The following is an 18,687-nucleotide window of genomic DNA, read 5'->3' as shown; positions in this document are numbered from 1 at the left end:
AAATCTTTGAATATATATATATATTTTTAAAGCGAACATTTGTAACTCAAATCTTTGCTTCTGGGGATTCTACAAATGTGTTATAAATCCTAACAGTTTTTTGAAAAAACGTATGTTGCTATAATCAGTGGTTCTTTAACATTTTCATGTCAAGGACCCCCAAAATGATATGTATTTGGCTGCGGACCCCCATCTCAAAATATTTTGTTCCAGGTACGCCCCAGAAGCAAAGATTTTAGTTAAACATGTTCGCTTTAAAAAAAAAAATATATATATATATATATATATATATACAAATATTTGCACAAATTGACACGATTCTATTTGGCTAAAATAGCCAAATACATCTTAAAATTACACAGATGTTCCCGGTCGTAATGGGTTAAAGTAGCCCATATGGTGAAATGAGCATCATTCCCGTATGGTCGTGTCAGAATGATGGCTCATGCAGATGCGTGGATCTGTTATATTTATCATTTTCTCCATGTCAGCCGGTTGCAGGTGGGTAAATAGCAAATGCAGGAGGGCGTAGGTGACATCAGCGCCAAACGACAGCTTTACAGATTTTATGTTTCATATTTTATGGCACAGACATGCACAGAGAGAACATATTACTCCAGTTCTAGCTTCACTACACTGGCTCCTGGTTGTTTTTAGGATTGATTTTTAAATTATTTTACTAGTTTATAAAGCTCTAAATGGTCTGGCACCTTCCTTACCTCTATGACTGCCTGCCTAGATTTGTTCCAAACCGCCCCCTCAGGTCTTCAAGTGTTGACCTGCTCGAGGTGCCTACAATGACATATAAAAAACATGGTGACGCAGCATTCTGCTTCTACGGACCGACAGCGTGGAATAAACTCCCATTACACCTAAGACAGGCAGCCTCTGTGGATAGCTTTAAAGCACAGCTTACCTATTTCTTCACTCTTGCTTTTGGTTTATTTTTAAATCTCTGTGTTGTTATTCATATCCTCACTGTTTTGCTATGATGTTAATGTTTCATGCTTTCTTTTTTGCTTTATTGTTAAATTAGTTGTACTTTTTCTGTAATTGTGTTCTTGCTCTGCAAAGCACTTTGAGCTGCATTTCATGTCATGAAATTGGTGCTATACAAATAAAGTTCATTATTATTATTATCTCTCTCTCTCTCAAGCACAGATACATGTAAGCACGTACACAGTCACTTGATATGTTGATATAATGGCACCCCATGAGCCAGGATGAAGTTCTATAACAGAAACAGTACTGTCCATTGTTTTGAAACAACAGCTAATGTCACACGTATCTCAACCGAGAATGATGTTGCTTTTTGCTATTTTTCTGAAGATAAGTAAAGTAAATAATAAATAAAGTTCCAGCTGAGACGGGGAATTCATTGAATGCCATTTGGTCCTTTTATCTTGTAGGCTACAATGTTTCTGTAAAGCCTGGCCTGTTCAGTCGAACACAGTGTTAGAAATACTGGCACTTTTCATTAATATTTGTTTATGTTGGAGGAAGTGTTATGCAGAAGGCACGCAAGCACGCACGCAAGCACGCAAGCACGCACGCACGCACGCACGCACGCACGCACGCACGCACGCACGCACGCACGCACGCACGCACGCACGCACGCACGCACGCACGCACGCACGCACGCACGCACCGGCCAAAACGTTTTGGCCGGACTTTACACTCGATTTTATTACCAGGAAGTCAGAAAGCTTGCTTAGTCGTGCACATTTACAAGCCAACAACTCAACGTGGGGCACGTAGGTGTCGAACTCTAGGAAATTCTAGTTTTATACACTCGCAGATTTATATTCAGTAATTCAGGATTATGCAGTGTAATTGAAGCACATCCTTGTTATCCAACCTAACTAGTTTATCCCTGCCCCCCCCCCACTCCAGACAACAACAAATACGTTTAATTGACTGTTGACGAGAATCCATTAGATTTGGGTAATATCATAAGTGTTTAAGACCATGACAGAGTAATCACTGCTACACACTCTTTCCATTCCCCCAGCCACAGCCACTGCGACGCATTAGCATTAAAACAATTTGAATGGAAATGTAGTGTCGCCGTGTCCAAAATGAATGGGTTTAATCAAGCATGTCCACGAGGCATTCATTCAGTCACGCGCACCACAATGAACTTTAAGGGAGAGTGGTGAGTGGAGGGGACGGGGGGACGGGGGGTACGGGGACGACGACAACAAGAAGCAGAGAAGGACAGAAATAGTTCCATTTATTAGTGTCCAACGCGTTGACCTTGGCCTTGTTGTAAAAGCCATTCTGGTGTGTGGAGATGGAGAAATAAAATGCTATCAAGCTGCATGTATTAGTGAGCCAAGACAATATGAAGCACACGCAGGCGCACGTGCCCATGCACACACACACGCACACACACACGCACGCACACACACACACACACACACACACACACACACACACACACGTGTACTCTCTACCCTATGGTACTGTCAATGGAAAATATTACTCTGTGACCCAGCCACTAGCGGCAGTAATGTCAGACTTTGGTTCTCTATAAAGGTGCTTTTAAAGGTCAAAGGTCTCTTTCTCTCTCTCTCAGATCCCACAGAGCACAGCTAGGGATATCACGACCAGGGTTGCATTGCTCATGGGACGGCCTTGCACGCCGTGCAATTTGAACAGGAGCACGCGCAGGCACATGCATAGATTTAAAACAACTTTAAATTCACACCTCAAACAAAGTTAACAAAGGCTGCCGACCGCCCGTTTGTCACACCAGCATGAATTAACATAGGATTAACATAGGAATGAGCCTAGATGCATATCAATTGTCCATTGTGTGACCTGTAGTGTTAGGTGTTAAGCGACGTGCGCGTTCCGTCATTAAAATAGAGTGCAACCACATACCAAATCAGCAATGCAACACTGATCGTGCCTTTAACCCATTATGACCGGGAACGCATCAGTGTCATTTTTACATTTCTTTGGCTATTCAAAAAAGTAGCAGATCTACAAGCTCATGAGTACCAATACCAATACTTTTGTACTTTTACTCAAGTAAATTTGTAATTCCGGACTTTTACTTGTAACAGAGTACTTTAAGACCCATTAAGACCTGGAACGCATCTGTGTCACTTTAGATTTATTTGGCTATTCAAAAATAGCAGATATACAAGCTCATTTTTTTTTTTTTTTTTTAAACTGTTAGGATTTAGAAAACATTTTCGCCTCAGGTCTTAATGGGTGGTGTAAAGTAACTAAGTACATTTACTCAAGTACTGTACTTAAGTAAAATTTTGAAGTATTTGTACTTTACTTGAGTGTTTCCAATTTCCATTACTTTTACTTCTACTCCACTACATCTCAGAAGCAAATATTGTACTTCTACAATTATTTGAAAACGCGACGCGTTGTGAGCTTGTAGATCTGCTATTTTCAAATATTTCTGTACTTTTACTTTTGGTACTTTAAGTACATTTTGATGCCAATACTTATGTACTTTTACTCAAGTAAATTTAGAATTTTGGACTTTTACTTGTAACAGAATATTTTTATATTGCAGTATTGGTACTTTTACTTAAGTAAAGAATTTGAGTACTTTTTCCACCACTGGATCCCATAGGAGGAAGTGAATAATCAGGAAAGGGAAGTCTGGAGCTCTCTGCTGAAACTTTTGCCCCCGCAACCCGACTCTGGATAAGATGGATGGATGTAGTGTAGAAGTAAAAGTAATAAGTATACATTGGAAATAGTAAAGTACCTATACATTTGACTGAAGTCCAGTACTTGAGTAAATGTACTCATTACTTTTCGACACTGCCTGTCTGCATCATGTCTTCATAGAACATGGCACAACTGGGACGGATTCATGAACCTTTTGGTTGACTGTGTGCGTGCGTGCATGTGTGCCTGCAATGTGTGCGTGCCTGCGCGCGCGTGAGTGTGAATGCGTGTGTTAGTGTGTGCATGTGTGCTCGTATACCAACCCGATCTCCAGAGATTACCGTAACATTGCACGGAACGAGCGCACTTCATTCCGTGGATAGCCGCCTCGGAACTCCCGAATTGCGTGCATATGTACGGCGCTCCCTTTGTGACAAAACCATTTCGGAGGCGCGCAGTCACAGGCGAACTGTCACCCCGTGAAGGACCACCGAGGGAGCTAAGGCGACCGAGTTGCCGTCCTGAACGGTGGGACGTTCGCCTGTGCCTACTCAGCGCCGTTTGAGTTATGTACCGATAGGCACAGAATTGTAATTTTTTTTGTGGGGACTGCTCTGCTTCCGGGTTTTTCCGGGTTGCGACTGGTTACGCCCACCGTGGGACTCGCCGTACATATGCACGCAATTCGGGAGTTCCGAGGCGGCTATCCACGGAATGAAGTGCACTCGTTCCGTGCAATGTTACGGTAATCTCTGCAGATCAGGCTGCGTATACAGTATATAATTGATATGAGCAGCACAAGATATTTTGGGCTGCTGACAATCAATGCACTTTTGAAGAAACTAGTTTTGAAGTGGCAACCCAGAAATGTGTGGGGAGGGTTAATAGGTAATAACAAGCAATTTGCGAGGAAAACAAGGGGGGTGTTGCAGTACTTTTACATCTTCTATAATACAGATAAGGGGTGTGTGTGTGTGTGTGAGAGAGAGAGAGAGAGAGTACAGGTCAAGCTGGAACATGATGAAACAACCACAGGGACCAGGTGTACACACTGACACACTTCACGACAACATTCCTACATGAAAGGAGTGGTGTGTGCGCGTGTGCAGGGTCTATGCTTTGCTGGTGGTTGCCAGACTACTAAACAGACTGAGTTGCTTCATTAGAAGGTGGTCCTCAAACATTTTCATATCAGGGACCCCCAAATCGATATGTATATGCCCGCGGACCCCCGTCTGAAATGGTTTTATGCCAGGGACCACCAGATTTGTCAATATTTTTGTGACAGCCATATTGTTGTTATTGATTAGAAATGGAGGGGTGGAGTCTCCATTTATGTGTGTTGTTTGATTTTTTTTGTTGCACTTTCTTGAATTGTAATTCTCTCCCACTTTTTGTTGTCCTGGCCTGGATCCAATTAAAAACATTTGTTTCAGTTTTTTCCTCCAAGCCAGCTTACTAGTCCATGTTTGAACTTTTAAGGGTTTTCACTGATTTTGTGCCGAGATGTCCTTTTTGTTAGCAGACTGAATCAGTGGCAAACCTATGTTTTCAGTGTTCTAGGTTGGTAGGGCTATTTACCCACTGGGCCAGTGGTTCTCTCATGAACTGTTGGTCCAAGATACACCCTCAAGGATGAATATTGTACACACACACTTTAAAATGGTATGTTCTGGGACAGCAAAGATGGCTATTTAGCTGACTCGAAGAAACAAAAAAGTAAATAGAGGGAACTGGGAATGTAGACCTAGTGCAGGTATACTGGAAGGAGGCGTTTAACTTCTTCTGACCTCAGGGGGGGCGTATTGTGCTCTCTCCTGCCAGGAGGAAGAACTGTGCCTTTAAAAAAACAAAAAAGATGTTTTCAACAGAGAGGAATTTATTTTTAGTTTTTTTTACAATAAGTTGTGTTTAATGAGGATTAGTTGTTTCAAAAACATTTTTCCAATACTTTTATTTTTATTTTTATAGCAGAGCTTTTAGAGCGGCTATATATATATATATATATACTGGGTATATGTATATAATATATATACAACGCGCCGCGATGCGACGCGTTGTGAGCTTGTAGATCAGCTATTTTCAAATAGCCTAGGTATAAAATAGGGCTGAAGTTGTTGTTTTATAAAGTAATAATTTATATCTGCAAAGTAACAAGTAACTAAAGTTTTCAAATAATTGTAGTGGAGTAAAAGTACAATATTTTCCTCTGGGATGTAGTGGAAGTAAAGTAAAAGTATTGGAAATTGGAAATATTCCAGTAAAGTAAAAAATATATTAAGTACAGTACTTGAGTACATGTACTTAGTTACTTTACACCACTGTCACACAATTCAGTCCCATGATTCTAGAGTCGTCATTGGTGTGTGCACAGTAACCAATAGAGCCACCAGGGCGGCACCCCACTCACACGGTTTCCTCACACGGCGGCAGCGTCAAGAATAGAAACCGCTGGTATAGTGTCGTATGTCCCTGACCCCGTTTAGGGGAAGCACCACTGTAGAGAGAGACAAATCATCACCCTTAAAGCTTTAGAAGTCCCTCAGAGTCCTGCTCCACCCTGTGTCCACCCTGAGAGAGAGAGAGAGAGAGAGAGAGAGAGAGAGGAAACAAACAAACATACACCCTTGCATGCACACACACCATCAGGGGTCTCAACACACACACACCGTCAGGGGGGCTCAACACACACTACAGCTCCCCAAAGATAGTCAGAAGCTCAGAATAACTTCCCCAGAGAGAGAGGGAGAGAGGCAAGACAGAAATATACTGGCCCAAGTCGTTAGCCAAGGCAGGCTGGCGGTTATTTTTTTCCATTTGATTGATTGAATACTTTATTAGTCCGAAATGTGAACAGCACGTGGTACAGTGAAACATTACAGTAAAAAGGACAACAGAAAAAAAGTCCTGGGTTCTTGTTTCCATTGATGTCCTGTATTAAATTCATCAACCTCGCATAAAGAAATACACAATAATACAAAATAGATTTACATTTACCTCACCTTTTGGTCTCCTGATACGGAAGGTGTTTTTCCGGACCAATTTTGAAAGAAACTAGTGTTACACAACCTTTAATGGATGGTTGCAGGGCATTCCACATTTTAGTGGCAGAGCAGTAGAATGAGAGCTTTCCCATGTTTGTTCTAAATTTGGGTGGGACCAGATCATGGTCGCTCCCTCTAGTGTTGTGGCTGAGGGTGTCACTCACTTTCAGTGGTGGAAAAAGTACTTTTTTTTTTTTACTTAAGTAAAAGTAGCAATACTGCAATATAAAAATACTCCGTTACAAGTAATAGCCTACTCTGGAATTCAAAATGTGCTTGAGTAAAATTACAAAAGTATTGGCATGAAAATGTACTTAACGTACCAAAAGTAAAAGCCCCCCACCCATGCAGCGGCATTTGCCTATAGCGCTCCCCGGGGGGGGGGGGGGGGGGGGCTTTGCAAGCGCACCTGGATCAGCATAAGAAAAGAAAGCAAAGAGAAAATGGAAAAAAAAACTCCTGACATGAAGAAAACAGAGAAGAAAAAGGAGAACGCCGGGTCCATTTAGTCTGCCAGCCTCCAAGTAGGCGACGGGTTCAAACCCTAAAAACAGAACACGCTGACACAAGGAAAACGAGGAATCATCTGCATACAGTCGCTGTCGGGGCCGGAAACCCTCTATATCCATCTTTCAGTGGTGTAAAGTAACAAGTAAATTTACTCCAGTAATGTACTCAAGTACAATGTTGACGTACTTTTACTTTACCGGAGTATTTCCAATTGTCAATACTTTTACTTCTACTCCATTACATCTCAGAGGCACATATTGCACTTTTACTCCACTACAATTATTTGAACACTTATAGTTACTTTGCAGATATAAATAATTACATTCTGAAACATACATGAATCACCTTAGCCCTATTTTATACCTAGGCTATTTGAAAATAGCAGATATGCAAGCTCACAACGTGTCGCATCGCGACGCGTTGTGAGCTTGTAGATCTGCTTCCCCCCCCCCCAACGCGTGCGTGCACACACACACACACACACACACACACACACACACACACACACACACACACACACACTAGTAAAGGCCCGTTCAAAGTCCCTAGATAGGTCTGAAACGTACGTCAGGGGGTGAGGGATTCCGTCCGTTCTTTACGGACGCATGCATAGTCGCTGACGTTAAATCCGTAGGAATTATGACGTTGAGGCGTCGTACACATATTAATCCACTAGATGGCAGCTGCGAGCTTTTACATGTTGCGAAAAGTGTTGCCATGTCCGCTTATTATAAGCGACTTTGCGCTTCTTTTTCTGTAAAGTTGCTTGTAAACAAACATTGGTGGTTGCGGTTTTATTTGGGCTTGTTTCTAAAGTGTAGTTGCTTATTTGGGCCAATTATTATTTAAACCAGTGATTCTCAAATAGATATTGTAGATCTGCTATTTTCATGTGATGTGGCCTAGTCGATTCTTTTGGGCTTGTTTTCATAGACCTGGTTGCTTATTTCTCTCACAAAACCTGGCAACAGCGCTAAACTGGAGCTAGCATTGTAGCATCTAGCCAAAACAACGCAATAAAAGACACAAACTAGTCCACAAACTAGACAAAAACAATGATTGTCTACAAAACGTGAGTTTCGACCCCTACTGCACTGTGCTATACTATTTGTGTGTGTGTGTTTAGGGAATGGCTGGCTGGGTTCATTTTGTCACAGTAATTAAGTACATTTACTCAAGTACTTCCACCACCAACGTGGGTCTTTTTTTGGAGAAAGAGGGCCCAAGGAAAACTTTTTTTCCCTTATACTGCCAACGGGTGCTACTGGTACTACAGCCAACGTACAAACGAACGTACGTCGGGCCTGACGGTGAATGTTGATCGCACGGAAGGAAATCCTGTAGCCGTAAGTGACGGAGGGGGAGACAAAAACGACAACGCAAGGAGCGCTGGCGCTCGTTACGTCTCCTTACGTCCGACTATGAATGATACTTAACAGTACTCCAAATGTGTACTCCAATCTGTATACAGTGCTTGAGCAAATGTACTTTAGTTTACTTTCAGTGGTGGAAAAAGTGCACATATTTTTTACTTGAGTAAAAACTGCAATGTAGAAATAAGTCCAGAATTCAAAATGTAGTTGAGTAAAAGTACAAAAGTATTGGTATCAAAATGTACTCAAGGTACCAAAAGTAGAAAGTTACTCATTATACAGAATGTTTTATATATTTTTTAGATTAAAATAATTTGAAAATAGCTGATCTGCAAGCTCACAATGCATCACAATGCAACGCATTGTGACCTTATAGATCGGCTATTTTCAAATGGCCGAAATGAATATAGGTTGAAGTGGTTAATGTATGTTTTGTAATAATAATCAAAATCTACAAAGTAACTAGTAACAACATTTTTTTTTTGTAGTGGAGTAGAAGTACAATATTTGCCTCTGATATGTAGTGGAGTAGAAGTAAAAGTATAGACAATTGGAAATACTTCAAGTAAAAGTACCTCAAAATTGTACTTAAGTACAGCACTTGCGTAAATGTGAGTAAATGTACTAGTTACTTTCCACCACTGTTTACTTTCCACCAGGGATATGAAGTGAGCCCAGATGCTGACCTTCAGGGGCTCCGTGTTCATAATGGAAGAGAGAGAGAGCGCCCCCCGGGGGTCGTTCACCGTCACGGCACCACAGCCCTGCTTCCTGGCAAGTCACAGAGGGACACCATGCACTTGTTCCATCACCTGGGCCTTGCTGCCGGGGACAGCGGCCTGCTGTGTGTGTGTGTGTGTGTGCGTGCGTGCGTGCATGTGTGTGTGTGCGTGCACGGGCCAAATGTCCTCACAAGCAGTGGTGGAAAAAAGTACTCGAATTCTTTACTTAAGTAAAAGTATCAAAACTGCAATGTAGCAATACTCTGTTACAAGTAAGTCAGCAATTCAGAATTTACTTTTACTAGTAAAAATACAAAAGTATTGGTATCAAAATGTACTTAAAGTACCAAAAGTAGAAAGTACTCATTATGCAGAGTACTCACAATGCGTCGCATCGCGACTCATTGTGAGCTTGTAGATCCGCTATTTTCAAATGGCCGAAATATATATAGGGCTAAAGTGGTTAATGCATGTTTTGTAATAATAATCTAAATCTACAAAGTAACTAGTAACTAAAGTTTTCAAATAATTGTAGTGGAGTAAAAGTACAACATTTGACTTTGTAGTGTAGTGGAGTATAGAAGTAAAAGTACTAAAAATAGGAAATGCCCCAGTGAAGTAAAAATACCTCAACATTGTACTTAAGTACAGTACTTGAGTAAATGTACTTACTTACTTAGTTACTTTACACCACTGCTCACAAGTATAGTAGAACTTGAGAAATTGACTTTGTGAGACATTGTGTCCTGGTCCTCACAAGAGAAATGTTTTGAGATGATATGATCTGGGGAGTTACACTGTAGGTTCACAATTAAGAAAATATTTGGGTTGGGCTTGGGATTAGGACTAGACATTTAGAGGTTAGGTTTAGGGGTTAGAGTTAATTATGCCTGATTTGTATTCAGGGGTGCACGTCATTCTTTTGGTCTAGTTCTCATGGGAGCAGATGGAAATGTTACTTGGTGTTCACCAAATACATGTTGCAGCGACCCGTCTTGCGGGATGGATTAAAGAGGGATACATGGTTAACTTATATAGCAAAACAAAATGGATTCATAAATATGAATTAACAAATTATGGTGTGTGTTAGTCTGTAGAATCAGTAGTGTAGGTGAGTGGATGTGTGCAATGTATGGTGTGAGGGTGTTGGATGCAAAACCAAAGGAACAAATGCAAAATCAAACGACTGCTCTTTAAGCAAAAAAGGTAGCAGATTAAACTTTTTCTTAGATTTCATAGCTAGCTGGATTCATGTTAATGTGTATTTTCAGACAGTTAACCTTTGAAACCCTCAATATTTAGTCAACTTAACCGCTATAGCTCTGTACTTGGTCTGCTCTTTTAACCTCTACGCTGACTCTCCGAAAATAGCCGCTCTACAAGCTCACAACACCTCGCATGACTTGAGGGATTCATATCTGGTTTCAAACTCCCGAATTAGATCTCTCAGTACATGCCATCACTGTCAAGCAGAAGTGTCAACTGTCCAATAGCTACCATGAGCTCATCTTTGCATTCACCAATACTAAACTTATCTTGCTGGAACTTGAGCAAGAGGAACTGTAAGATCTTCCCAGTATCAAGCATGTTGGTTAGAAAACAGTGAAAACGATCTGTGCAGACATGTTTTAGGTCACTGTCATCACTTGTAGCCAGTTGAATTTTAATGGCAGGTAATAGTCTCTATATTTTCAAGTCTCTATGAAATGAATACGAAGGACCCCAGCGGAAACAAGTCCGTAAGGGCTTTTTTGGACGGACCTTTTAGTCAAAAGTATTATTAATGTAATTGTGATTCTTTTTGCCTAATACAATTTTCAATCAATCAATCCATGCAGACTATCTAATGTTGTGAAACTTTCCTAGTTTTACAAAAACAATGCCATTCTCATCACGTTTTTGTAGTTGTGCTGTTCTTTTTGCTCCCCCCTTCTGTAAATAAAAGCTTAGCAACTTGACAACGGAACAATTAAAAGACTCACAGTATGGCACCATGCAATCAGCTGACTTGACGCAGTTCTCCAGGGTGCGGGCTGTACACAGAATGTGCACAAGGGAATCCCAGACGACCACCTTCTGACTTAATTTAGGAATGACGCCGTTGTATACTCCCACGTTGACAGATGCTCCGTCTGTGCACACCCAGACCAACTTCGTCTTCCACTCATCCGCTAAACCACATAAATTTGTCCATCCACTTTGTCCTGTGCTGATCGCTTCACCCCCAGATTAATTAATCCAAGGAAATTTGGGCTAAACTCTGTTACTAGACACCGACACAATGTACACCGTTCTTTTTTTTTTTTGTCTTCTGTTCCGTCAAAGAGCAGACCCCAACATTCAGCTGCTTTAAAAAAAAAACACGCAGTTCCGAGCTGATTATCTGTGCAATGGTCTGCATGATGCGGGACCCCCCTTCTCGTGAATGATAGGCAGTCCCGACATTAACTCCCAGCCTCTTGAATGGCGGAATGTCCTCTTCACATGAACCCATGCATGTTTCGCTTTGTGAAAGGCCAACAGAAATATATTACACAGTGCTTGATGCTGTTCTTCATTAATTTTGTCCTGCCACCTGTCAAGAGGGCGACTCTGTTCCTGGCTGCTCCTGTTATCAATACTTTGAACTTATCAAAAGCTGGATGACTGAAATTATTTGTCCCTGTATAAAAGCAGCTGCTTTTATCTGCTAGATTGGGATGTTCACAGCATCTTATGCACCACATCACGGTGCGTCCTGCAGCCTCTTTGCACCGGTTGTGCGGTTCAGGTGGTGGTTCAATCTGCCGTCTCTTTGGAGGTGGTGATATAAAATAGTTAAATTTAATGGGGCTTTGCTTCTTGGACATTTTGACGAGTGACTGCTTTAATGCAGCAGGCAGCAGCGAATGTGTCAGGATTCAGAGGCCACACTCACACATTTGCGTGCAGCATGCGTCCGCCCCACACACACCCATTTATTTCCCGACAACATTTGAGAGAGAGAGACTACAAAAAACATGCATATCCATATACAGCATATCCATATCTACCAAAAAGATTTAAAAAATATTTATATTTCCTGTGTGTGTGTGTGTGTGTGTGTGTGTGTGTGTGTGTGTGTGTGTGTGTGTGTGTGTGCGTGTGCGAGCGTGCGTGTGCTCGCGCGTGCATGTGGAAAAGCAGTTCAATCAAGAAGTTAAAAAAACCCAAAGTGGACTAAAAACAAAGAAAGTCTAGCTGTCCATTAGTTAAAGGCCATTTTATTAAAACAAAGACAGTTACTCTGTGGATTAACGTTCTTATTATCATATATATTTTTTATTAAAAAAAAATTGGTATTATTATGGGTCTAGTCTATGTCCTCCCGGTGGGGGCTCCTCACTGGCAGGTGAGTCAGTGGGATACAACAGCAGTGACAACACGGAAATGAGTATGGGGAGGAATCAATTGGCATAATTGACTACTAAATTGGGGAGAAAACGGTGTAAAAAAGAATAAAATAATAATCCCGTAGTTCTTCTTCTACGACTGATTGAGAGTCACTTGCCCTTTCCAACCAGCAGGGGGCTTAGACAGGCTGAGAGCCAACGCAACTCGTCTGTCAAGTCCAGTGGTGGAAAAAGTACTCAAATGCTTTACTTAAGTAAAAGTACCAATACTGCAATATAGAAATACTAACCCCTTGTATTTATATCATTTTCCCCAAAAAATATTAAAAATAAATGAAAAACGTTATCGAAAAAACACGGCCCCCTCGCGTTTTAGGAGTGCAGGGTGAGTCACCAGAACCAATAAAATTACCCAAAGTGTTTTTGAAAGTGAAATATCCCTTTAACCACTTAGACATTAGCCCAAAATAGCCAGTCTACAATTGTGAGCTTGTAGATCGGCTATTTTTGGTGAAGAGATTTGGTGTGGACAGAAACAGTGGTCAAAGTAAAGTCGTAACTCAAGTGCGGTTCTCTAAGACTAAAGGGGTTGAAGCATGGGTCTATACTGATGCAGTGTTTACAACACATTCCTAAACGGAACTACAGTCTACTGGCTCCCTATGAAGTTTTTTGTGATAAAAGAAAGAAAAAGGTGTCAGTAAATCAAATCTGCATGGGGGAAATTTAAATGGAAGTGTGAAAATCAATAACCTCGGTTCAGCGGTTTCATTTCCATGCGTACGGAGCTCGGCATCCTTGTGGGAAAAAAATAAACACTGTTTGAAAGACATCTAGACATTAAAGTCATACTGTGTAACCTTTTCAATTAAACAATAGTATTCTTTTTAATATGATCTATAACTGGTATATTCTCGCGCAATAACCATTCCACATCAATGTGTTTTCGACGACTTCGCTAAAGTTATTGAACGCTATATTTTATTTGTGAGTGTCTGCCCTCGACAACAGGACGTTTAGGCACCGGAAATATATGTATTTATGTATTTTTACCGTTAACTCTTTACCTGCCATGGATGCGTTAACGCGTCAAATTCTGCCAATGCACAGCACGCCAACGACGGGTTTGGACAGTTTTGTGTTTTCAGTGGTTTTCCACCAGATGGCGCTGTTATCTACCCTATGAATGATGCTTTTACTGCCTGATGACAACAGATATAATAGCAGATCTACAAGCTTGCTGCGAGCTTGTGCATCTGCTATTTTTGATCTGCTATTTTGTTCATCTCTAACAAATGCAATGGAAAGAAACACCTGTGAGCCTGACGCACTGAGCTGTAACAGAGGCATCCAAACACACAAAGGCCTACACACACACACACACACACGCACACGCACACACACACGCACACAGGGAAGAGCTGTAGGGGGTACTATGGGGGTCGGCGACCCCTTAGTTCTGGCGCTATGGGGGCTGGGGGGCTGGGAGCTCCACATACACGCGCGAGCACGCACCGTCAGCTGCGGTCTTTAACACCTTAAAGTTTAAACAATAGCCTCTCAAGGTTCGTGCCGTCAGCGGCGAGCCGTTCTCAATAGCGTCTACCTGGCTGCTTTGCATAAGATTAGGCTACTCGAGAAAAGCCATGGACTTGAATTGAATGTGTACATTCCTCTCACAATGAGAGACAACAGTCTCTGCACTGCAGAGTGTGAAGGGGATCGCTTAGAAGAGGACCCAGTTCTCTGAGACAAGACAAAGACAAGTTTTCTGATTATTTTAAGTACTTATGTGTGGGTGAGTCTATGTAAAGGGCTTTTATATAAAACTAAAAGGAAAATAAAATAATTAATTAATTGAAACAAAAATAAAAACAACAAATTAACAATGCAACTAAATAATAAGATATAATTACATTAAAAATCACATGTTGAATACAGTATTTCAACTAGCACTGAGCTGATTGGCTATGTGCACATGCGTGCACGTGCGCGTGCACGTGACGTCAGGAAATATAGCCCCCCTAGTTCAAAAATCCACAGCTCATCACTGCATGTATACATAATGTTACTGTTGAAACCGCTTATCTCCATATTCGAACTGCTTGTATTTTTTCGTAAATTAACTCATAAACTGACAGACTTATTTCTAGCTGTGTTTGCCCACTGCCAGCGATTTTTTTTTTTTTACCCTTTCAACTGGTCACAGAAAATTCATATCCATTATGATCGCTCGTCCGGCCATTTGTAAACACACACGGTATCAGTGTGCGTTGCCCAGAGAACGAACATTCCAACCGCGACGGCCCCTTGCCTTGTAACAGCATGTTGAAAATCCCATGTCTCGGAAATCTTTGGATGATGTTATTTCCGGACCCTTGTGAGTAGAAAGTTTGGACGTATTTCTCGTAAATTCTAGTCGTTGGCAGTCAATGAGTCAACACCCTACTTGATCATACTACAGTGTCACACAAAAGCATCAAAAGTAGCAGACCTACAAGCTCGAAACAAAGCGGCGCGCTTCGAGCTTGTAGATCTGCTACTTTTGCTATTTTTGGATTTGAATCCTGAAAAGGAACAGTTTTGGACGTAAGAGGTTTCCACCCTACAGAGTCGATATGAAATCTCCACGTTTCATCCTTTTTTCCCCCGTAAATTAATGCCCATTTTCACCATTTCTATTTTATTGTTTGTTAAAATAAAACACTAAAAACTGAACATTTTGGATGTACAATTAAGGTTTCCACCCAACAATGACGATATACACACACACACACACACACACACACACACACACACACACACACACACACACACACACACACACACACACACACACACACACACACACACACACACACACGCAGGGCCTGAATCCTCCCCTGTTAGTTCTCCCCGATATAAAAATCCATTAGCAGTGGAGCCTTCTCTCTCTCTCTCTCTCTCTCTCTCTCTCCCCCAGTTCTTTGTTTTACTGGGAGCCGGTTGAAGTCAAGTTAAAATGGGAGCGGTGTGTTCAAACTCGGGCACGGCCGTGACAAAGGGGAACGGGGCAAAGCACATCACCGGGTGGGTGTCAGAGAGCTTGGAAGTGACACCAGGGTCCCCTTTGATGGCATTTAAAGTAGCCCCTGTAAAAGGCCTTGAAAAGGCAGCGAGGAGGGAGGGAGGACACTCCATAGAAGACAAAATGTTTGAAAATAGCAGATCTACAAGCTCACAACGCGTCACATCGCGACGTGTTGTGTGTGTTGTATAAAATTGGGCTAAAGTGGTTGATGTTTTATTATATAATAATGTATATCTGCAAAGTAACTAGTAACTAAAGCTGTCAAATAATGGTAGTGGAGTAAAAGTACAATATTTGCCTCTGAGATGTAGTAGAGTAGAAGTAAAAGTACTGAAAATTGGAAATACTCCACTAAAGTATAAAATACCTCAAAAGTGTACTTGAGTAAATGTACTTAGTTACTTTACACCACTGGCAAGGTGGCATTAGCATTGAAATGGATGTCAAGGGCGAGTGCAGGTCGGGTGAGCCATGGAAGAGAGAATAAAAAGGGTCCCTGAGCACGATGGCACTGTAGAGCGTAATGGCCTTAGGGACGCCGTGAATCCTGTTTCAACTCTGATCTGAGAATATCGCTAAGTGGACACAAAGGTCACAGTCTTTTGGTACTTCGAAAAAACCCCTATAAAGATATTACTATTATTATTAAAGGTGAGAAAGGCAGGCTCAATGCACAGCAGCCATATTGGAAAGAAATTGGGCCTCTTCCTTACTTCCTTCACAGGTGTTACCAATGATACTAATGAAGGCTTTGTTCCATTTTATGTACCCCCCATAACTCCCCCCATAACTCTGAGAGTGTACAAATGGAACCAAATGGTTATATAACACGTTATCTTTTCTATAAATATGTTGGATTTGTGTCCATGTCTAGTCAGACATTTAACCACTTAAACCCTCAACTTCGACTCTGTACTTGGACTGCCCTTTTTGTCTCTATACCATACCTCTTCGCTGAAAATAGCAGATCTACGAGCTCACAACGTGTCGCAGCGAGCTTGTAGAGCTTGTGAGCTTGTGGATCGGCTATTTTCAGTAATGTTCCCACCAGAGGAGGGATGCTTCATGTACGCTTCAAGAGTTTCGTGTTTGAAAAGAATAAAGGTTTCTATCACACAACATTTTGGGTCCCAGGAGCAGCTGAAAACGTTTGAGAACCAGTGCTTTATGAGGTAACGGACCGAAAACACTGTAGTATAACATAAAAGTGTCATTGACTTGTGCTCGGACAATGTTCGCCCGGAAAAAAGTGAAACCAGCGCTTGACTTTTCCTCCCCGATAATCAGCTGACTAATGAGGATCGCGGTCGCTAATCGCTCAACTTCGTCCCGAGAGCTTGGCTTCCGCCTTCCCCAAAATAAATGTACTCCCGGGCAAAACTGGCGGTTACTGCGCGGGGCGCGTTGCAACGGGGGTAGATGTAATAATCGTTTGGCTCTGGGGGGGGGACTTGTGTCCACGCGGCGCTCCGCTGCGCCGTTCCGCGTGGCTGCTAATCGCCGTGCTGATGGAGAGCTCATGTTCTTTTTTTTTTCTTTTTTTGAAGAAAGTGCGGCTCCGTTGTTTGGCTCCGAGATAATCAGACATTAGTAATCATTATGGGGGAGGCAGGGCGGGGTGGGGGGTGCGGGGGGGTCTCCTCTGTGTGCCCTGAGCAGGTGTGGCGGTCACGGTTGAGCGGAGCTTCAGTAAACACAGTCACACAAGACAGAGAGAGATGGAGGACTCGCCCCGCGGGCTGCTGTTGGGCCCTTCACACTGGACTAGTCTGGCCTCTAACAGCGTTCGTGCGCATGTAGTCGTGTGTGTGCGTGTGTGCGTGCGTGCGTGCCAGTGTCTGTGTCTGTGTGTGAGTGTGTGTGTGTGTGTGTTTGTATTACTGTACGTGTGAGGACCAAAACGTCCCTCAAAGTTTAGTAGAATATGAGAAATTTACATTTTGAGGACCATTTTGAGGACCATTTTTTAAAATATATGATATATTTTACAATTTCTCTTACAGTGCACCATATATGTGTGCATGCAGGTTAGTGTGATGGGTTTGATGGTGTGATTCCAGTTTTCCATGGCAGAATATAGTATAGCTTTCAACCCTGAGGTTATCAAAAGTCTCAGCAGTTGTACTTGACCCTGCCCAGACACATACCAAGTACTTCTCTGCCAACGCTGTCTTGTTCTGTCAAGGTGTCTGCCTCTCCAAAGTTTGTTAAATATTGTAATGGGTCAGAAGCCATGGCTGTATGTTTGGACCCCACCTTGCTCATGCAGTCTTCTCCAGTCAGGATATGTGCCTTGATCACTGTCTTGGCTAGTGGTGCTCCAAGATGAGAGAATGCTTGATGCAGTGGAAGCATGCGCCGTTTCTCACCAGTGCCATACTGCTGCCAGATCTCCTTCACCCCCAGTGCTTGGAAGTATGGGGTGTAGTATAGCAGTAATGCAAAGGTGTCTGTATCATTGGAGACTATTACAACTCTCTTGCAGCCCACTCCACATGCACACCAATCTGGTGTCAGCCTCCTCAATCCAGTTCAAGAGATCTGGGATCTCTTCACCACCAGCCGCCTTTGCTGGGAGCACCTCATCTTCAGAGACAACAGAGCTGACAATGATGGTAGCACTGCCACAGGCTTGAATACTCACCATATTCCGAACTAGCAGCTGGAGATTCCGCTTGTTCTCCTCAGACGCCCAGAACTTGTCAAGTTGCTGAGGGATAGGTGTCTCTCTGTTCATGCCAATGACGTCGATTCCTGTTCTTGAGTCTGTGCGCCGCATGCGCTCCCCTTCCTTTAGAGACATCTCAATGTAGGAATCGATTATGAGATAGATGAACCCTGGCTCTTGGCAGAGGGATAATGTTGAGCTGATGATGGTTGATGACAGCACCTAAAGTAGGGAATCGTGCTAGTGGAATCTGCCATATTTTCGACATGAAGTCTACCACAACATGA

This window comes from Gymnoscopelus braueri, assembly GCF_963280865.1.
Source record: "Gymnoscopelus braueri genome assembly, chromosome: 20".
NCBI classification, from domain to species: Eukaryota; Metazoa; Chordata; class Actinopteri; order Myctophiformes; family Myctophidae; genus Gymnoscopelus; species Gymnoscopelus braueri.
This window is presented reverse-complemented; position numbering follows the sequence as displayed.